The sequence below is a fragment of the Planococcus citri genome, chromosome 3 (genome assembly GCF_950023065.1).
Source record: "Planococcus citri chromosome 3, ihPlaCitr1.1, whole genome shotgun sequence".
Classification (NCBI taxonomy): Eukaryota; Metazoa; Arthropoda; class Insecta; order Hemiptera; family Pseudococcidae; genus Planococcus; species Planococcus citri.
In genome coordinates this window covers 72352092-72375475 of record NC_088679.1, presented here as the reverse complement: position 1 = coordinate 72375475, position 23384 = coordinate 72352092, and the positions used below count along the sequence as shown (strand labels likewise).

The following is a 23384-nucleotide window of genomic DNA, read 5'->3' as shown; positions in this document are numbered from 1 at the left end:
AAGCCTGTGGAGCGGTTTTGCACAATGAAAAGTACCAAAAATGCCACTTATGCGCATCTCCCAAGAAAATGAAGGTCATATTCGAAATCAGCGACCCAAAATTAGTCCCAAATCGTCTTTGTTGCGGACAAATCGCTCACATTTATCCGCCACCCCTGTTGATTCCACCATTGCCTACTAGTGAGTAGGCAGAAGGGGCCAAAAAAACCACTGGATTAAATGTCGCTCAAGCGAGCTGAAAATTTGGGCCTGGGGGTGTTTTGGGACGGCGAATTCAATGCCGCAAACCGCAGCTCATGAAACCTCTTTGTTCTCCTGGAAACTGGGTTTGAATTCGCTAGAAAGACGAAATTCAAAGTTTTTGGCAAAAATGTGAATTTTTCTAGAACCGAATTCTAGAAAATGAGTCGAGAATGGGTTCCAGGGGGGTTTTCGGGGTCGGGGAATTCATTGCAACAATCGGTAGCTCGCTAGCGTTTGATTGGAAGCCTGTGGAGCGGTTTTGCACAATGAAAAGTACCAAAAATGCCACTTATGCGCATCTCCCAAGAAAATGAAGGTCATATTCGAAATCAGCGACCCAAAATTAGTCCCAAATCGTCTTTGTTGCGGACAAATCGCTCACATTTATCCGCCACCCCTGTTGATTCCACCATTGCCTACTAGGGAGTAGGCAGAAGGGGCCAAAAAAACCACTGGATAAAATGTCGCTCAAACGAGCTGAAAATTTGGGCCTGGGGGTGTTTTGGGACGGCGAATTCAATGCCGCAAACCGCAGCTCATGAAACCTCTTTGTTCTCCTGGAAACTGGGTTTGAATTCGCTAGAAAGACGAAATTCAAAGTTTTTGGCAAAAATGTGAATTTTTCGAGAACCGAATTCTAGAAAATGAGTCGAGAATGGGTTCCAGGGGGGTTTTCGGGGTCGGGGAATTCATTGCAACAATCGGTAGCTCGCTAGCGTTTGATTGGAAGCCTGTGGAGCGGTTTTGCACAATGAAAAGTACCAAAAATGCCACTTATGCGCATCTCCCAAGAAAATGAAGGTCATATTCGAAATCAGCGACCCAAAATTAGTCCCAAATCGTCTTTGTTGCGGACAAATCGCTCACATTTATCCGCCACCCCTGTTGATTCCACCATTGCCTACTAGTGAGTAGGCAGAAAGGGCCAAAAAAACCACTGGATTAAATGTCGCTCAAGCGAGCTGAAAATTTGGGCCTGGGGGTGTTTTGGGACGGCGAATTCAATGCCGCAAACCGCAGCTCATGAAACCTCTTTGTTCTCCTGGAAACTGGGTTTGAATTCGCTAGAAAGACGAAATTCAAAGTTTTTGGCAAAAATGTGAATTTTTCTAGAACCGAATTCTAGAAAATGAGTCGAGAATGGGTTCCAGGGGGGTTTTCGGGGTCGGGGAATTCATTGCAACAATCGGTAGCTCGCTAGCGTTTGATTGGAAGCCTGTGGAGCGGTTTTGCACAATGAAAAGTACCAAAAATGCCACTTATGCGCATCTCCCAAGAAAATGAAGGTCATATTCGAAATCAGCGACCCAAAATTAGTCCCAAATCGTCTTTGTTGCGGACAAATCGCTCACATTTATCCGCCACCCCTGTTGATTCCACCATTGCCTACTAGTGAGTAGGCAGAAGGGGCCAAAAAAACCACTGGATTAAATGTCGCTCAAGCGAGCTGAAAATTTGGGCCTGGGGGTGTTTTGGGACGGCGAATTCAATGCCGCAAACCGCAGCTCATGAAACCTCTTTGTTCTCCTGGAAACTGGGTTTGAATTCGCTAGAAAGACGAAATTCAAAGTTTTTGGCAAAAATGTGAATTTTTCTAGAACCGAATTCTAGAAAATGAGTCGAGAATGGGTTCCAGGGGGGTTTTCGGGGTCGGGGAATTCATTGCAACAATCGGTAGCTCGCTAGCGTTTGATTGGAAGCCTGTGGAGCGGTTTTGCACAATGAAAAGTACCAAAAATGCCACTTATGCGCATCTCCCAAGAAAATGAAGGTCATATTCGAAATCAGCGACCCAAAATTAGTCCCAAATCGTCTTTGTTGCGGACAAATCGCTCACATTTATCCGCCACCCCTGTTGATTCCACCATTGCCTACTAGGGAGTAGGCAGAAGGGGCCAAAAAAACCACTGGATAAAATGTCGCTCAAACGAGCTGAAAATTTGGGCCTGGGGGTGTTTTGGGACGGCGAATTCAATGCCGCAAACCGCAGCTCATGAAACCTCTTTGTTCTCCTGGAAACTGGGTTTGAATTCGCTAGAAAGACGAAATTCAAAGTTTTTGGCAAAAATGTGAATTTTTCGAGAACCGAATTCTAGAAAATGAGTCGAGAATGGGTTCCAGGGGGGTTTTCGGGGTCGGGGAATTCATTGCAACAATCGGTAGCTCGCTAGCGTTTGATTGGAAGCCTGTGGAGCGGTTTTGCACAATGAAAAGTACCAAAAATGCCACTTATGCGCATCTCCCAAGAAAATGAAGGTCATATTCGAAATCAGCGACCCAAAATTAGTCCCAAATCGTCTTTGTTGCGGACAAATCGCTCACATTTATCCGCCACCCCTGTTGATTCCACCATTGCCTACTAGTGAGTAGGCAGAAGGGGCCAAAAAAACCACTGGATTAAATGTCGCTCAAGCGAGCTGAAAATTTGGGCCTGGGGGTGTTTTGGGACGGCGAATTCAATGCCGCAAACCGCAGCTCATGAAACCTCTTTGTTCTCCTGGAAACTGGGTTTGAATTCGCTAGAAAGACGAAATTCAAAGTTTTTGGCAAAAATGTGAATTTTTCTAGAACCGAATTCTAGAAAATGAGTCGAGAATGGGTTCCAGGGGGGTTTTCGGGGTCGGGGAATTCATTGCAACAATCGGTAGCTCGCTAGCGTTTGATTGGAAGCCTGTGGAGCGGTTTTGCACAATGAAAAGTACCAAAAATGCCACTTATGCGCATCTCCCAAGAAAATGAAGGTCATATTCGAAATCAGCGACCCAAAATTAGTCCCAAATCGTCTTTGTTGCGGACAAATCGCTCACATTTATCCGCCACCCCTGTTGATTCCACCATTGCCTACTAGGGAGTAGGCAGAAGGGGCCAAAAAAACCACTGGATAAAATGTCGCTCAAACGAGCTGAAAATTTGGGCCTGGGGGTGTTTTGGGACGGCGAATTCAATGCCGCAAACCGCAGCTCATGAAACCTCTTTGTTCTCCTGGAAACTGGGTTTGAATTCGCTAGAAAGGCGAAATTCAAAGTTTTTGGCAAAAATGTGAATTTTTCGAGAACCGAATTCTAGAAAATGAGTCGAGAATGGGTTCCAGGGGGGTTTTCGGGGTCGGGGAATTCATTGCAACAATCGGTAGCTCGCTAGCGTTTGATTGGAAGCCTGTGGAGCGGTTTTGCACAATGAAAAGTACCAAAAATGCCACTTATGCGCATCTCCCAAGAAAATGAAGGTCATATTCGAAATCAGCGACCCAAAATTAGTCCCAAATCGTCTTTGTTGCGGACAAATCGCACACATTTATCCGCCACCCCTGTTGATTCCACCATTGCCTACTAGGGAGTAGGCGGAAGGGGCCAAAAAAAACACTGGATAAAATGTCGCTCAAGCGAGCTGAAAATTTGGGCCTGGGGGTGTTTTGGGACGGCGAATTCAATGCCGCAAACCGCAGCTCATGAAACCTCTTTGTTCTCCTGGAAACTGGGTTTGAATTCGCTAGAAAGACGAAATTCAAAGTTTTTGGCAAAAATGTGAATTTTTCTAGAACCGAATTCTAGAAAATGAGTCGAGAATGGGTTCCAGGGGGGTTTTCGGGGTCGGGGAATTCATTGCAACAATCGGTAGCTCGCTAGCGTTTGATTGGAAGCCTGTGGAGCGGTTTTGCACAATGAAAAGTACCAAAAATGCCACTTATGCGCATCTCCCAAGAAAATGAAGGTCATATTCGAAATCAGCGACCCAAAATTAGTCCCAAATCGTCTTTGTTGCGGACAAATCGCACACATTTATCCGCCACCCCTGTTGATTCCACCATTGCCTACTAGTGAGTAGGCAGAAGGGGCCAAAAAAACCACTGGATAAAATGTCGCTCAAGCGAGCTGAAAATTTGGGCCTGGGGGTGTTTTGGGACGGCGAATTCAATGCCGCAAACCGCAGCTCATGAAACCTCTTTGTTCTCCTGGAAACTGGGTTTGAATTCGCTAGAAAGACGAAATTCAAAGTTTTTGGCAAAAATGTGAATTTTTCGAGAACCGAATTCTAGAAAATGAGTCGAGAATGGGTTCCAGGGGGGTTTTCGGGGTCGGGGAATTCATTGCAACAATCGGTAGCTCGCTAGCGTTTGATTGGAAGCCTGTGGAGCGGTTTTGCACAATGAAAAGTACCAAAAATGCCACTTATGCGCATCTCCCAAGAAAATGAAGGTCATATTCGAAATCAGCGACCCAAAATTAGTCCCAAATCGTCTTTGTTGCGGACAAATCGCTCACATTTATCCGCCACCCCTGTTGATTCCACCATTGCCTACTAGGGAGTAGGCAGAAGGGGCCAAAAAAACCACTGGATTAAATGTCGCCCAAACGAGCTGAAAATTTGGGCCTGGGGGTGTTTTGGGACGGCGAATTCAATGCCGCAAACCGCAGCTCATGAAACCTCTTTGTTCTCCTGGAAACTGGGTTTGAATTCGCTAGAAAGACGAAATTCAAAGTTTTTGGCAAAAATGTGAATTTTTCGAGAACCGAATTCTAGAAAATGAGTCGAGAATGGGTTCCAGGGGGGTTTGTAAAAACTTTCAGGAGGCTTTGAAATTCCAATTCCATTTTATGAAATGTAATTTTGAAAAATTCTATTCCTCATCTACCTACATTTTTTCTGAAATTCATCCACTGGTCAAAAATTCAATTTTGAACTGACAAACTTTGAATATTCCAAATTTCTGGAGGAAATTGAAAATTCGCTGCCGGAGAATCTGGAATGACATAAAACTGATTTTTTCGAATCGAGTTTGAGAGTGAAAAGTCATCGGCAAAGATATTTTAGAAAAAGGTCATCTTTGATTTGGCAATACTTTCTGAATTTCTTTCAATTTCACATGATGTTTTGTGCATAATCAAGTTTCAATGTTAGCAGACGAATAGTAACGAAGAAGTGGACATTTTCGTCAGGTAGTTTTGAAGACTAGACACAACTTTGGGGAATCGACTCTTCCTCACTTCTTCGTCTCTAAAGAGATAGATTAGTTCGACGTAAAAAGGCACATTAATTATGGGGAATAAGCTATCCCTTTGATTAAATTAAGTAGGATGTCTTTGAATTAATCGTTCCCACGTTTACGTTAAGTAAATAAACCATCCATCTAAAAAAAATTCCACCGTTCTTTTTTTCGTCCAAATATTCTACGAAATTTTCCCACTACACATCACAAAATAAGAACAAGAACCAAATACCGAAGTATAATTTGAAAATTCAACTGTACTACCAATACTTACACCAATGTGTCAATTCAAACAAAAGCCAATATTTCCACCACAATGAACTCAAATATTGGTTGATCGAACTGACGAATGAATTTTTCATCTCACAGTGTAGTATGTACCTATATACCTATACACATTTATATAACGGTAATACGAACCAACGTTGTGGTCACAATTGGCAAAAATAATCCGTTCTTAACGCGAACATGGAAACCACATCGACGAATCCAAGAACCGCCGGCACAGAGAATCCTTTTTCTGCGGAACATGAAAAAAAAAAAGGAAAAAAGTATAGGTAAGTATCTCGATAGAGTAACACCCGCCGACACCCACAATAGCAGATGTTATTGTTACAGATGAAATAAAATGCTATGTAACCATATTGTCCGGCATTGTCCACGTACAGTATTAAGTCGAATTCGAATCGCTAATGACCAATTCGGCAATTCCTTCCTCTATTTCCGCACTGCGGATTTATACGCGAAGAAAAAGTCCACGGCGAATAATGGAAATCGTTATTTTCGATTTGAATTGAATGCGAAAAAGGCTTTGTCGAATTGTATTTTAGAATTGTTTCTGACCGTTGGTCTTTTTAATTTGAAGGCTTTCTCGGTGACCTCCTGGTGAGCCTTATATTGCTTATCCTCGCAGAATACCAAAGTACCGTCTGATTTAATAGGTTTTTACCACGTTTGTAATACGAGTTTCGGAGGCGTGAATATTCCTCGTGTACATTTATCCCATATTACTCTACGATGAGTGTATACTTTGGCCTAAATAAATTCATGAAAAATCTGAAATGTCTTCTCGTTGACATTTTTTCCGGCCTACATAAATCGGAACATCGCTTTGAAACTCTATAGTAGTCTACTTCATTGAAAAATTTGTTACTTGAGAGCATCTAGCTGGTGTTTTTCTTCCTCCAACAGGTTTTAATTAAAACATCCACGCCTTTACAGATTTTCTTTCCTTCAACGAGACTGAATTTAATATAGATTTCTGTGGTACACTTACCTACCTAGCTATAGCTACGTACACTAGGAAGACTTTTCCTTACGATATATTTTATCGAAAAAGCATTTACGCGATGCAAGCCTCATCGCCACAACAGTGTGTATATAAGATCTCGTTGTAATAAGTAAAATAAATCGCAAATCTATAAAAATTGGAATCCACCGGGTTTGACGTTAAACTCGGTGATTTCCTATTTTAATCAAAATGTCTGGCGTGTTTTTCTTTCTTTTTTCGCTACAAAACACGATTTACCAGCGGTGAATTTTTTCAATATTGCGAATTTCTCTCAACGTATAGATTTGACTTTCTCTCTTCGTGCTTTTTCTTTCTCCGCTATCTTTCATATCAATTTTAGCAAAATCTGTTCAGCCTTCGGCTTGTGATATTAATTTTATCTGGATGTCGTTTTGTGGTTTTGTGCTTCCATGTTTTCTGCCTGCCTTTTCTCTATTCTTTTTTACGTTCGGCGAAGATTTCGTCGTCGAAATTGCTGGCGAAATGTGGCCTGAAGGCTGGATGACAATATTGTATGGATTTATGTCGCTCGAGGATTAAATTTAAAAAATTGTAGACGAGTGCGAAGGCGATGAACGCTTCGAGTTGTGCTTTTGAGAGGGGAATTTTGTTAATTATCGGATGAAAAGCGTGTTCTTTTTTATTAATTTTTTAATAACTGCGAGATCTTTCAGTGAAATGGGGAAATTGGGTAGGCACCTACCTAGTGTCTTGAAAAACTGTGAATGATGATTTTTTGATACTTATTCGTGGCCAACACGTGAAATTATTTCTACGTACCTACCTATAATACTGTCACTTGTCAGTCGATGCATCAATCTGTTGACATTTTGATGACATTTCAGAACAACAATATGGATGTTTTTCAGATGTGAGAGTGTGAGCGAAGTCGTGAATCAAAGTCGACATTCGGAAAAAAAACTGATTCGAAGCATCACTCACTTTGGGAATTTAGGATGCTTCAGAATGGCCAAAGTCACAAATCTGATCTGTAGAAGGAACGACAAAAATTGAACAATTTTCCCAAGAAGTTTTCAACAGAACAAACGATAAATGAGACAATGTCCACGAAACAAATAAAAGACGTGAATGAATTGTGATGACAGGATCTCCGATTAATTAAGAAAATTAAAAGTTTGAAAAAGTTCACTTTGAAAGTTTATTGTCGGAAATAAATTCACAACTATATAAAAAGATATTCGCAAACAAGTAGGTACAACTTGAAATCACAAACTTTGATAAAAGATAACACTAGGTAGGTACTAGTAAAATACTTAAGACAGCAAAGCAAGAGCTGAAGTTGAACTCGGAGAGAACTCCAAGTGAACTGAATATTTAGCATACAGAGAGCTGAGTATTTATTGGGAAAAGGTTGCATTGTGAAATATGGAATTTTACATTTGGAAGCCACTGCACTTTTTATGAAGTGGATTCCAAAGGAGAACTTTACTGGTTGCTTGTTTTTTGGTATAGGAAGGTATAGGATGGATTTAAGCAGTGTTGTCATAACGAAATTTTTTTTTCATTACGTTATATCGTTTCGTTTCAGATTTGTGAAATTTTTCGTTACGTTATTTTTCCGTTATTTCGTTGCACAGATAATTCTGTTACGTTATGTTTTTCGTTTAACGTTATTACATCATTTTGTTTTTCCGTTATTTCGTTATTTCGTTTCATTTTTCGTTATAGCACAAAAATGCCCAAATTGGGGGTTTCTCTGAAAAAAACTGAAAAAAACTGAAAAAAGTACAACTAGTACAAGGTTGGTCAGTATTCCTAAAGTGTACCTTCATTTCTCAGTAACTTTATGCAATTTCATTCCAACTTTTAAGCACTTTTCTCTATTTTTGCAACATTTTCTTAATAGGCGAACTTTTATGTCAATTGAGCCACTTTATGCAGTTATTTTTATGTTTTAATGAGGGAAAAGAAGAGCAAATAGCGGGAGCGAAGCGATGGCAAAAGCTCTCATTTATGTGTGATTCAAAATCTAAAAAAGTCAAAAATGAGCCCTTTTCTACAAAGTTTGTTCGAAATTCCGTTAAAAGGGGGAAAAATTTAAAATTTGAAAAAAAGTCTTAAGTTACCTCTTGAAAAAAAAGTAGGAGTTCAGTAGCACTAATGGGGCCAGTATAGGACCTGTCAGACACCTTGATTTTTCGATACATGTGTATTTTTCTGCTCATAAATTTTTACATCAATTTCGTTTTCAAGTACAGTATTTTTCAATTTTCAAACTAACTTTTTCAATTTTTTATTGATTAATCATTTTTTAATCATTTTCCCCAAAAAATTAAAGAAAAAAGCGAAAAAAAAACGAAAAAATAACGGAATTTTTTTCGTTTTCCGTTTCGTTATGGCATTAAGATTTTTTGTAACGTTATAATTTCGTTACGGTTTCTTCTGCAACAAATTTCGTTTTCGTTTATCGTTACATTATTATTTCCGTTTTTTCGTGTTTTCGTTACGTTATGAATAACGTTATGACAACACTGGATTTAAGAAGCCACTAACATTTTTATAGAAATCAACGGATGTACATTTTTAACAAGCAGCTCATTGAAACTTTGCGAGCCGCTTGTTTTTCTAAGTAGGAAGAAAACATTGGAAAAAAGTGGCGACACAGTAAACTCAGTTTATGATGGAAAGGTGTGGAAAAGGTATGGGATGGTTTTATAAGAGGCCGCTCTTTCTTATACATAGTTTGAAAGTATTTAAAAGAAGTGATAAAACCGAAACGAAGTAATACATATTTTACAGATGGGGTAAAATTATAAAGAGAGATGATTTTTTCGTCATTACAGAATGAAAAATTATTTTATCAGAAAACTACTTCTTTAGAATTTTTTTGAAAAAACACTACAATTTTTTGTCAACTTGCCCAAAATTGACACTCTCTGATAGTTTTGATAAAAAAACGTGAATTTTTTGACAATTTTAGAAAAAAAGGATTTTTTTGAGCAATCTTGACAAGAACAGGACTGTTTGAAAATTTTAGAAAAATTATCCTCTTTTGACAATCTTACCAGAATGGACACTTTTTGACAATTTTGACAAAAACGGAAAATTTTAATCAATGATTCCAAGAATGGAAACTTTGATATAGTGGGAGTAGGATTAATCGGTTAAGGGAGAAATGGATGAGAATTACTTTGTATTTTGTAACCTATTCAAGATAATAATTACTCCTTGGGCGGGGAATAATAACGCAATGCCAAGTTAGCTCAGAAGGGTTGATTTTTCCTAACTGCACTATACACATTTAATTACAAGATACATAATAAATAAAACTCATTTTACTTATACTATACTATACTATGTATTATATATATTATATTTGGGTAATTCTCAGAAAAAGGTAAAATTCGTGTACATGGCAAATTTCTCAACGGTTTTAGCATGAATTTTTTTTTTTTTTTTTTTGGTCCATTCAAGAATGACCCTGCACACATTTCACACATGGTATTGAGGTTTTTAGACCCTCCTTTCATTGGTGTACATTTGATTTTATACCCCAAATGTCCTTCGACTTGGCTGTCACACATCATGTTTTTGAAAATGAATGTTATAAAGTGTCATGAACTTCATTTTTTTTGGGAAAAATTGACACATTCTCATTATCATAGAACATGAAGGTCTCTTATTGTGCAAATTGCAATTGCAATAAGTCTATAGGAAGCTCACAATTCACATTTGAAAACTGTCACACACTTTTTGCGCAAATTTTCGAGCAATTTTCAATTATTTTTGGTAGCTTCCCAATCCAACATTTTTTTCTGGTGAGTGGCTGCACTGGTTCACTGTCCTCATAGAAATGTTACCCCGCACCGTTCTTTTTAAAAACTACATTACAGCTCGTTCTGATTGTACTTATCTGTGAAGTTTTGATATTTCGCAAAATCTGTGTCCTTCGGCTTGGTGTTTTCATTTACGCCAATGAACCCGCCAAAACCGATAATTGAGCACGGGAAGTTATTCTACATGATAAGTACACGTTTATTACGTGTTAAAAATCGAATAATGTCCAGTAGGTAAGGCTAGAAACGAAAAAACGTTGAGATTGTCCTTCGGCTTGTCCAGCGCCCATTTGTCCTTCGACTTGGCTAAATTTCAGACAGCTGTACTTTTATCGCGCTAGTCGGCATATTACACGATAATACAAGCAAAATTTTACATTTTCTCCCTCCCCACACTTCACCTCTACCCCTACCAAAAAAATGAGTCCAGATTCGAACTCTGTGGCCTGAAAAACATAAATCGACATATTACACGATAATATAAGCAAAATTTGACATTTTCCCCCTCCCCACGCCTCACCCTCCACCTCTACAAAAAAAATAACTCCAGATTCGAATTCTACGACCTTGAAAACATGTCAATCGACATATTACACATCGATGAGGGTCGAATTCTAATTATCGCCGTTTTAGGGGGGCCGGGGTCCACAGTGGGGGGGATTGAATTGAGGCCAACACTAGAAAAGGGATCTGGGACACATATACAAATGATTCCCACTTGAAATTTTCCAAAAAAATGATTTTCGTTTTTCAAAATTATGCATATCAAAATCGACCCTTTTTCTGAGAATTACCCATTTACAAGATTTACAAGCATCATTAGCATGCATTGCTTTTGCATATCTCTTGATGTGGTATGAAAACTAATGAATTCAGACAAGTAAATGATCTATCTATTCACAGATAGGTAGACCAGCAAGATTAAGTAGGTACCACATATGATGAGGATTTGTTGAATATAATAAATCTAAAAACTAAACTAATAAACATACATTACAACACCATGGTCAAATACTATCAACTAACAATATTGGCAACTCCATCAAAAAATGGTGTTTCATCCTCCTAGCGGCCTGGTAAGTAACTAAATTTTACACAAGCATCTGATTTGCTGATTTGAATCTCGCGGACATGTGAGATTCAAACCAGTTATGAACTAACCAATCAGAGCATTTTTGATAAGAGTTAGTTTCTGTCCAGGCTGTTCAGATCGCGCTTCTGCTGTGACAAAAACGCTTAATGTAATTTAAATGGAGTTTCCAGTATTGTTAGTTGATAGTATTTGCCATGATTAAATAACAATGATTAGGACTTAAGTAATAAGTAGTTAATGTATCTCACCATTTACAGAACACTGTACACGTTTTCCTGTCTCTTTCAGTGCCCCCCCCCCCTAATAGTGAAGGCGTCAACAGGACTTCACTAAAAGAAATACACATAACACTTTGTGATTAGCGATGTCTGGATACATCACAAATTACCAAGCAAGTCCTATTTAATATTTATCGATCTTCAGATCAATTAAATATTAAAAACAAATTACTTTAACCACACGTGAGGTGGGTCAGCTTAAAGACTAGGCTGAAGATCTATAGAGATTCTCTGGGCCTAAAATTACATCAACAATGACAAGGGACCAGCTAACGCATTCACTAAGACCAAGTGAAGATTTAGCGCCAAAATAGATCGTTATATAGGCAGAGATCTTCTTCTTCTTAATCACGTAATACTTTTGGCACAATTGCTAAGTACACATAATAGAGCGTAAACAGAAATGATTTACGACTCTTTTTCCTATTTAAAGTAATAAATGTCATAAAAGTACAGAGCTGCGAACCCTTTTCTTACCTATCTAACATACCTAGAGACAATCATTGCACATTCCATGATCCTCCAGTCATTGACTGGAACCCAGGGCTTGCATACCAAAACCAAAACTGAAACCAAACACCCAAAAACCGATTAAAATTGCTCAAAACTGAAACCAAAACTGGAACCAGGAGTGTTACCTATTTTCCCACAACTGAAACCAAAACCGAAACCGGGAGCGTTTATTTCTCAAATTCAAAACCAAAACTGAGAGCGTAACCAATTGAAAACTGAATTGGTTTTGGTTTTGGAATTTTTCAGGTAATTAGCCTGCATTTTTGGTAAAATTAAAGTAAAAACTGATGCTAAAAGTGAAAAGGCCTGAAAAATAAAAAAGTTGACAAATTTGGCACTGCCAAAGTGCCGCTTTCTAGTCACATAAGTACACAAAGTTTTTGAAAAAGTGATCACTTTCTTGGCCTTCTTTCCTCTAAAAAATGGAGAAAAAAGGAAAAAACCGAAACCAAAACCAAAATTGATTCTTTTGAAATGAAACCGTTTCAGCAAAACTGGAACGAGAGAGATAATATTTCAAAGAACCTAAACCAAAACCAAAACCTTTACTTTTTCAAAAAACATAAAACCGAAACCAAAACTGAGAGCAATATCTATCCGGTTTTCAAGCCCTGCTGGAACCTTCTCTCAACTATATGAAGGGTTTGGTCAATGACCTGACGGCAGGTACATAATGTAGGCACATACAAAACATCATTCTATTTATAGCTACACAGTACACAGGTTACCAGATATTTTCAATAATTATAGGGAGTAGATATGTATGTATTATAAGCACTACCTATGGCAGTAGGGTCAATCTGCCCGATGACAACTTCTTGCCTATTTTCCCAAAAATTGACGCTTTTTAACATCCCTCCCTCCCCCCAGACAATTTTCGACATTTTTTCCAAAAATTTACAACTTTTGACTTGGACAAATTTGACTACAAAAAAAAACTGAACTTTGTTAAGCAAATTTGAAAAAAAAACATATTTTTTGTTTGGAAATCTTGGAACAAAAAGAGAACTTTTTAAACGTGAAAATGAATTCTTGAATTCTTTCAGGATGTTTGAGTTGGGGACTCAGGGGAGGGGATGCAAAAAATATGGACTTACAACTTTTGAGAATTAGCGTAGGTAGGTACCACCAAAAAAGAAGTGATTTAAAAAAGCCTACTTATCTCACAGCAAAATTTGTAGTGCCAATGTCTTCTTTTATCAATGCAAAATATTCTGCCAACACCTTTTTCTATCGTTTAAAAATGCTGTGCTTATCACTCAAATTGTCGTTGTTAAATCACTTTTTATCGAAAAAAATCGTGATTTTTTCAAAAATTCCCATCTTTGAGGAGCCATTACCTTCCCTATTTTGGCGCTTTCTAATCTAAAAAATTTTATGGGTGAATTTGAACTCAAAATGAAGGTTAGGTACCACTGAATTTAGTCAAACTCCAGCAACATTTGTTTTTGGGATACATCCTAATGAAGATGTGTAGGCATTTTCATATGAAGCAAAATTTTAAAATTCAGAGGAAAGCAGAAGGATGAAGGAATAAATAAAATGATAATTTGCTATAACACTTCATCACTTGAGAGTTTTTTCGATTCTTTCCTCTTCAATTTTGTTAATATAACTCTCAGAGAAAAATTTTACTCACCCTAAAACAGTATTTCACTTCTTTAAAAAAAAAACAAAAAAAAAAACACAAAAGTGTGCCTAGCTATTGTTTGTTTTTAAAGTTTAATTATTTCAAGTTGATTTTGAAAATTGCTAATCAATTTGCCACTCAGTATCTTTTCGATGGCTTGCTGCGAATTAATGAACTGGTTTCAAATCTGATTAGCAAAAATAGTTCATGTTTTCCAACTCTACGACTCATGTTTCAAATTTTTTTCTCTATTATGTTCAAACTTTTATCTCTATCTCCAATTTTTAGGCGATTGCCAAAAACTGGTTGCTAAATGCGAACCAATGAACCGGTTTCAAAATGTGATTAGACAGAATTGTGTAATTTTTCACGCTCTACAACTTTTGTTTCAAGCTTTTTTCTCCAGCATCTACAATTTTTGGGTATTTTTTGTTAACTGGTTGCAAATTAATGAACCGGTTTCAGAAAATTCATATCACGTTTTTGTCGCCTTAGTGTGTAGAATAAGTACCTACATTGCGCCAATAAAAACTGGTTTCAATTTTTTGACCAAACCTGCTTTTCAATTTGTGGACACCCTGTGCATGGGCCTGAAATTTTCAAGGTCACTTTTGAAAGCCCTTATTTTTCCCTACTCAACGCTGCTTCATTCATCTCGCTAGCTCTTTCCAAAGCCATCGGGCACTTCTTTTGTGTCACACTGTACATATATTATAAATTCTAAAAAAAAATCACCAAGTATGTAATACCAGAAGCGTCACAATTGAAAACTAGAATTAAGTATTCCATCGTAAATATCTTAAGTTAGATCACGGCACCCCTATTTTTTAATCTATCCATTTATCATCTAGGTACTTATTCTAATACACTTGTTATAAAAAACACGCTCGTTGACATGTTTTTTTCTGCATGAGATCTATGTACCTAGGGTTAAAACATACCTTCACACTCGGTAACTATCCTCGTTAAAATATTATTTTGTAGGGTACGCGAGTTATTTTTTATAAACGCGGTTTGTTTGAAAAGATTTTTAATGCAAGGGGATGATGAAAAGGTTACAGGTTACAGATTAGTCTGCAAATTCATGCCTTGTTACCACTTAGTAAGTATCGCGTTGCACCCTTTTAGCACTTTTTAACGTCGAGGGGAGTGTTTTTTTCCGAGGGTTATTTTTTTCACCGACAAATAGGTAGGTAGGTATCTGGGAATGACACGTGTCGGTATTTTAAGAGGGTTCACGGTTTTTTTTAGGGTGCGGAAAAAAATAGGGTAAGTACAAAAAAGCCTCTTTTAACAAGTGAATTGAACCTGAGGTCGGAATTGACGTATACGTACATATATTTTACCTGTCTTGAATTTACATAAGTTCACTTTCGGTAAGTAATAAAAAGTTACCTAAGAAAGGGAACGGAAATAAGGGTCTGTGAATGAAGAATGAACCAGGTATACAGACTGTTCACTCGTAATTTCCTTTCAACGACGAATAAAAAAATGGTCGTGTCGATGTTTACCTATGAGGCAATAATTTAATCAACTCGAATCAATTTTATTATCTGGATTCGCCTCATCTTATATAGGAGGATCGCTGAAGATAAGAATGAACCATGTTTGCGAAATCTAAATCACAAAATGATTCGATTGCAATATTGACGTGGGTGCATCTTGCAAATTCATCGAATACCTACTTGCATGGCTCGTAGGTACTATAAACGGCCATAAACCTGGCATTTGATATGGCTTATCGCCGAATAAGAAAGACACTTACACACATATACGCGGACCAAGGACCAAGAACGACGACGACGAGATTCTACTCTAAAGCAATTGCAGGGGTGTAGATATAAATTGAAGTATTTGAACCGAACGTTAGCCGAAGTCGAAGGGTGAATTTAGATACGCGTCGATGACTCACCCTGTAGGCTATACGCTGACCCTTTGCGGTCATTTTAAACATTTTTCAAAATGAAGAAAACCTCTTCACTGTTCTCCAGCCTCGTATTGTCTTCTGCATTTTGTTTTAGCTACAAAACGACGACCCGACCGAGCGTTGACGAGCAACAGCGCAGCGCCTCACGTAATGTTGGACGATTTTTTATTTCTTTCGAGACGAGTTGACGAGCTTTCGGGTGCGAATTGCTTGGCTTTTTTCACGTTGTTGTATCTTCTCTGTCTTATCGAAAGGGGATGCGTTATAGTGAGGGCGTTTAATGAACGTTAGGTACATTTCGAGAGCACCTACGATAGGGACAGGCTAGATATATCCTGCGATTCTGTGTCATGTGCTATAACGTTCGTCGGTGGAATGGAAAAGTTATTGTAATTCGAGTAGGTGCGTTGTTTATTCAGCTGTTTCGTTTTGGACAAAAAATTGCCTACTTTTTGGTCGAATTTTTATCGTGTTATTTTACAAAAAAAAAAAAAAAAAATAGTGAAAAATACGAGTATTTTTTGATGGTGGAGTAAAAAATGAAATATGTTACGTAGTTACCTAAATTAATTAATTTGTAAGCATAGTTTTTGAAAGCTTTTGGAAAATTGAAAAGTTTTCAATTCTATTTGAAAACAAAAACTGGATTCCAAGTTTTCAATAACATTCTGAAATAAGAGATTTTCTCAATTTTTTTAAAACGACTGTGTTGGTTTCCGAAGCGAAATTTTAAAATGCAAATAGAAACAAGGAATTTAATGCTTTATCAACTGAAAATTTTTCAATTTTCTCCTCGATTATTTTGAGACCCACAAAGAGGAAATTTAAATACAGCAAATTGTACCCTACCTACTCCCTGTTTTAGAAAACTTCAATTATTGAGAAAAAAATGTAATTGTCGTTTCCTTATAAGCGGTAGGTCTGTTGGCCTGTCTGCTATGGCGTGGAACTGGTTGAGGATGAGTTTGAGGTATCAGTGAGTTTCCTCCTTGGTCTGCCTCTGCATCTTTTCCCTGTTGGTGTATATTGGAGGACCTGTTTCGGCGATCTTGTTTCCTCCATCCTTTTAACATGATTTCTCCAATCTTTCCTATACTTTTTTATCCTCTTCATGAGTGGATTCAGTCTGAGATCTGCTGTTAATTTTCTCAGACGGGACTCTGTCTCTGATAGTGAGGGTCATCCCTGCCGCTCTCCTCATGAATTTCATCTCCGCTGCTGTTATTCTTCTTTTATCAGATTTCTTCAGTACCCATATATCGCTTCCATAAGTCATCATCGGTATTGCGAGGGTATTATACACCTTCAATCTTGTTTCGTTTTGCACCATACTACTTCTCAGGGTCCTATTTATCAGTCTCGTGACTCTCAGGAACTGTGCAATCTTTCCACCAACATCTCAATGGAGGAAAATCTGCCCATACGCTGAAAAAGACGCCAAAACCAGCTGGTTTATTGATGTATTTTGAATATACGCATGAAAAACCGCTGTTCAGAAGGCGGATTGGTGCACCAAAAATAAATCTGCTAAAAAATATGCTACATGAATATTAATTTGTAGCATATTTTTCTTGTGTAAGGCCACAGTGCTTTCAAATTACGTGGTGTGTTTCTTCACGCTGGAAGAAACCAACACTACAAAATACCCCACTAACCTGTTTTTTTGGCACATTCTTATTTCTTTCCAGGCCTGGACCCACCCACCGAGTTACCGAGAAAATCTCAGTGGACCATGACATACTTGGGCCAATGAGGTAAAAACTGGGCCGCTTAAAAAATTTCTGAATGAATTTTTATGCTCAGTGTCCGCCACTTTAAAAAATGGAAGAAAAAAATTTGGCCGATTAATTGAGGAGCCCATAATCCGGGTCGCTAAAATGGGATATCTCAGTGGGCCATGTGCTTTTGGGTCCGGCCCTGTTTCTTTTGCATATTTGCTAAATAACACGCGTAAATGCGGTATTTTATGCGAATGTTTTAGCATAGTACCTACCTATAAAAATATTTGCGATCATTCCATCACATGTCCTGGTGGTTAGGTAAGTAGGAAAGTAGCTCTCCAACTCAGAGACTTGGGTTTGATCCCCAACAGAGCCAAACAATTTTTCATAAATATTGGACATAGGCAGAATTTATTGCGTAAAAAAATACGCGCGCTGATTAATGAGCAGAAAAGGATTGGCAGAAAGTGTTGCTTCCTTCTGCATTTTTTTTGTTGCGTATCATTGGCAGATTTTCACCCAGTGGGGCATCTACTTGTCCCTGGTATGATATCATGTTTTCAAGGTACAGTGGCGTCGCGATAAGTGAAACCTCGATATGAGAAAAAACTCCATAAGTGAAATAAAAATCTCCTTCCCCTCACCTTGGACCAATTTTACATGTAAATCAACCTCAATAAGTGAAAAAGGCTACCTCGTTAACTGAAACTAGGATTTATCCCAAAATTATCGCGTTTACCTCTACAAGTGAAATGTTGTCTGCGTTTTACCTCTATAAGTGAAAATACCTCTTTAACTGAAAGGTACTGACTTGTTCAGCCTCCTATAAGTGAAAGAGAGCCTCGTTGGTTTACTAAAGTTAAATTGTTTCCGATGGATTATGTGTCGAACAAGAAGGCATGGATGACCTGTGAGCTGTTTAAAGACTGGCTGATCAAACTAAATTTGAAAATGATCAATGAAAATCGGGAAATTTTATTGTTGAATTCATGTTTTTCATTTTTTTATCCAAACTTTGATACCTAAGTGAAAATTAACCAAAACAAAAAAACTCTCCAACTGAAACCTTAGTATGTGAAAAACTCGATAAGTGAAACAAAAATTTTCTTCCCTTGAATTTTCACTTATCGCGACGCCACTGTATTTGAAATTATTGACCTGCTCAATGATTTTTCCATTTATTACAATCTTACTTCTTACTGGTTCTTTTCCTTTGAAAGCCATTGTTTTTGTTTTCTTTGATGATATTCTCATATCATACTTTCCCAATGTAGGTACCTACTTGTCAGATTGTAAATTTAATATTACGACAAAATTTTACACCAAAACCAAGATTTTTGGCGAGTTTCGTTAAAATTGGAGAAAGTGTGGATTTCATCTACCTATCTTAATAATCCTGAAAGGCTCTTCTAATTCCATGCCAAAATAATTTTGTCCTAAAAAAAATGAAGAATTGTGAATTTATTTTTTAACATTTTAAATCATTTAACATTTTTGTTTCCAACTCCTTTTGCAAAATTTGTTCGAACCCTATCTTGCCAATCGGCTGGAAAAATCTGAGAGGGGGGAGTCTGGAGTGAAATGTTGAGTAAATTCCAGTCTCATGCCCCCCCCCCCCCGACACATCACTTCCTCTGGCCAGATTTTATAAAACTTGAAAGAAACCTAATAATCGATCGTTGTGACGTTGATTTTTGAAAATCATGAAAAAATCTGTTGACTTTCTGACATTATGTCAGGTTATTGAAAACTATGAAAAACCCTATTGATTTTTCTGACATCATGTCTGATTTCGGGGGGGGGGGGGGTGGACGAATTAGGCACTAAAATCATTCATACGATCATACCATATCTTATTATCTATGTATCTACATATCAAATTTTTACCTATTGACTTTCTCATATTTTATCAGACTTTTTTAAAATTTGGAATTCTGAATATTGGGTTGACTTACCATGAGCAAAAAACATATCCATGATTTAAAACTTTCCTTAGAGGGAGACTCAACGCTCATATTTTTTGATATTCGAGACTCAAAATCACCTTTACCCATGTATGAAGTATAGATTTAATTGTTTTAACCCAAAGGGTGGTTCTTGAGATACGTACGAGGAAAATAGGTACGTACGCTTCTGTTTGAATATCTTGACCTGCAGCACAGGTAGATATATGAAATGTACATATCAAGATCGAAACTCGTGCTCGTATTTTTTAACGACCAAGAAGATGAAGAAGCCGATGATGTCTATACCAATAACGATCTTATATGATTGTGTATTCCACCTACTACAAAATACTTAATCTGGCGTAGCCGATAATGTTATATAGGTAGCGTGCGACGTCTAAACCGTAACCTTATTCACGTGCTCGACCACGGTTTAAATCCCTTTTATTATATTTTTATTACAAAATACCAGAATACAATATACGAGGGGTGGTATTTTCATATATATGTTGAATGAAGACTCGACATTCATCGTTGAGACTACATGAAGCGTGCGCTATCGGCTTCCTGTTTTTTGACCAAAAAATGCCCACTAGAAGAATCAAAAGATCTTTCTTTTATTCCAAAGACTACCCGCGATCGGATTAGCGAACCTTTTTACAACGCTATGGCAGATTTTTAGCGAAGAGCAAAAGTAAAAAAAAAAAATGCAAAATGTAGGTAAGCCAGGACAGAAAATTTTCCAAAATAGATCCATGCTAAAAAGGTACCTTCATCGTGAGGGTGAAAAGAACATAGGAAATGCATACCCGTGTATAAGAATATACTGTCGTGTACTAATCTGACCCTTTTGTATAGTCCGACAGAGCAATTCGCCAGTCTCTTAATAATAATAGACCTATCGCTCGTACGTCCTATGTCGCACATTTGTGACAAGTAATTTTCACTACACTCATAACCGCCTTCCTCTATATAGTATTGTATTTTTAAAACACCGACGACCAAAACCAAGTTTTGGTAAACTTCTCAGTTCTCTGGAAATTTATGCCATAGAACGATACATATTTTTAAAAAATACCCAATTTATCGAAAATATTACGCACAAATCTTTCTCAATGACGCGAAAGGAAAACTCTCCGCTGTAGATTTTTCTTCGTTGTACGAAAAATAAAACCGCTCGAAACATTTTCCTCTTTAACAATGTTTTTGAAAATGAGCACCGTTGTATCAAAATGGCCGATATAATAAATGATACCGTTGCCATGCAGATATTAAACCACAATGAACCGAAGCCGAATGCTGAAATCTTTTCACCGACCGGGCACTGGGCACGGTGGCAAGAAAAATGAACCCATCTCGAAAATAAAATACAACCCGTCAGCGTCGTCAGCGTAAACGCGAATAAAAAACTGTTTGTAATTCAAAACTAAATTCAATTCAACCAATCCTTTCACTCGTGTTTGAAAAGTTGCCTCTGTGTGCCTTTTTTCTTTCTAGCGAAGAGTTATTCCTACATATCCTTTGGACACATTGCGGCCTGCTGGGGGTTTATGTATGTACTTACGAGTATTTTTATAAAAGATTAGATTTGCTCGACCATCATACTGATTCCATCGTGTTATTCGTTTAAAATGTAAACGTTTTAGTAATTCTCGTTTAGGAAATTTAATTTTTTTTATTTTCGTTTGCGTTTCGATATTTTACTGACGAGGTTATTTTTTTCATTTTTTTTTTTTTTTTTTTTTTTGTGTCGAAGGGATTCTCATTCATATGAATTATCAAGGGTTTTTGTATAGGTTTCTTGGCATGTGTTTTAATGGTATTCTGATAAAAATAAAGTTATTTTCACTAGAGACTAGGATCGCGGTCGTAAAAAGATTTTACTCGTCATTTTTTTAATTTTCGGTTTTCATCGCTTTGATGTTTTTATTAAAATAGGTCTACCTACCTAATGGTTTAGATGCGGATGTGGGATAATGAGGGGGGGAGAGGGAGTTGTTGATAAAACGAGCTGCTTTTATCCTTCGGTGTTCGTCACCTTCTTGTTAAGTATACCTACCTATTCTTCTTCTACAATTGGAAAGAAATTTTATCATTTTTTAAAATGAAGTGTGTAATTTGCGTGAATTATTTTATCATACAGGGTGGTTGAAAATTTCACATTTCGGTATTTTGCTTCAATGTGCTGTGAACTGAGAAACACTGAAATTACCGAAAAACGATTTTTGAGAAAAACTAAGGAAGATTTCACAAAAAAAAATTGTAAAAATTAATTTTTATTTCAAAAAAAATTTTTTGGAGTTTTTTTTTTTTAAATATAATAATTATATTTTTAGCGTAAGTTGAAAAATTCGACGTCAATTGAATGATGGCTAAGTACATTATGCTCGGTGATGTTTTTTTTCAATTTTTTTCATCTCAAGAAATTGGTCAATTGAGGGTCATTCCACGTCAATTTGCCCAAAAAGTGGGGAAGGGGGGGGGGTCACCGATTTTTTTGAAATTTTTCCCGAGGAAAGACTTTCCGAAGGGATGATCAATGGCGCAAATTGCAGCCCTCTAGCCCATTTTTGAAGGCAGCCAGGGGGTGTCAAAGTTTTCAGTGAACCTAAAATATCATCCATTTCAGCAGTGGATTACTCGATATCCGCGATACCTACCGAAATGGAACTTTATCCAATAGTTAGGGGTTTTAAAAGGCTTTTTGGTGATATTATAAAAATTCAGTGTTGCCACTTTTTTTTGTACAAAAATTAGCTCGAAAAGTTTCAAAATGTAGTTTTCATATCGTTCCAACTCTCAAAAATTTTGAAAAAAATATATTATGGAGAACTTTTTCATGCTGAACAGCATATTAAAAAATTGGTATGGTGTTATTTCATAAAGTCGATTTAAAAAAATGGAAAGTTGGCGAAATAATGTGATTTTTTGATTCAAAACACGAAAAAAAGTTTTGATTGGTGAAGTAACCCATTTGACCCCTATTATTACGTCTCCGTTGAAAAAGTTGCAAAAACCCTTTCACTCGACGAAATGAACTCCTCACAAAAAAATCAAAATTCGAATTTTCAATTCTAAACATTAAAAAAAGTTTAAAATTATTCAGTCTCTTCTTGACCTCTTTCTGACGTATTTCATGAAAAAGCTGGATAAAAATTGCACTCATAGCAGAAAAATTAAAATTCGTTTATTTTTTCAGATTTTTTTTGGGAGAAATTTCAAAAAAATACCGCCCCCACCCCTTACCACTTCTTGGTCGAATTGACGTGAGATGACCCGACCCTTGAGAAAAACTAACAAGGGAACCTCTTGAGATGCCACACTCCGATTTGAACGGGACCGCGATTTTTGGAAATAGCATAGTCTAAAACCCCCAAAACCAAGTTTTCAGCTGCCCAAGTTCATTTTTCGATTTTTGGCAAATTTTTAAAAATTCAAAATTGACTTTTTTTGGCGATTTATGCTTTTTTTTTAAAAAAGGACGTACCTACTTGATCAATAAAAATGGCCAAAATAAATCCCAAAACTAATACCTATTAATTACCCAAATCCAAATTTCACAATTTCCAGCCATTCTGGAGCCTCCAGCGCGATTTTTCAATTTCTCCAGAATTTTGAAATTTGAGCCGATTTTGAGAGTGACACCTCAAAAGTGGCTTTTTGACCAGCTTTTTTCAAAATTAAAAAAATCAAAAAAAATCAAAAGTTTCCCGTTTGTGTGGAAATTTTTGAAATTCACTCGAATCGCTGTATTCTGTCCAAAACTAACCTCCCAAATCCAAATTTCACAATTTCCAGCCATTCTGGAGCCTCCAGCGCGATTTTTCAATTTCTCCAGAATTTTGAATTTGCTCCAGAAGGCGTGAATACGCAGTTGGGCAGCTAAAAATCGAGTTGTGTATTATACTCGACCTGTTTTACAAGTTTATCTACATTTGAGCCAATTTTGGGAGTGACA

General features: G+C 37.2%; 1 long non-coding RNA gene across 1 annotated transcript in view; it reads right to left on the bottom strand.

Annotated features, from left to right (window-relative positions):
• Nucleotides 1-23384, bottom strand: part of LOC135838979 (uncharacterized) — a 219949-nt gene that overhangs the window by 172802 nt on the left and 23763 nt on the right. The window contains exon 2 of the long non-coding RNA XR_010557503.1: nucleotides 5651-5750. This is a non-coding gene — a long non-coding RNA (uncharacterized LOC135838979). The remainder of the gene's footprint in view (nucleotides 1-5650; nucleotides 5751-23384) is intronic.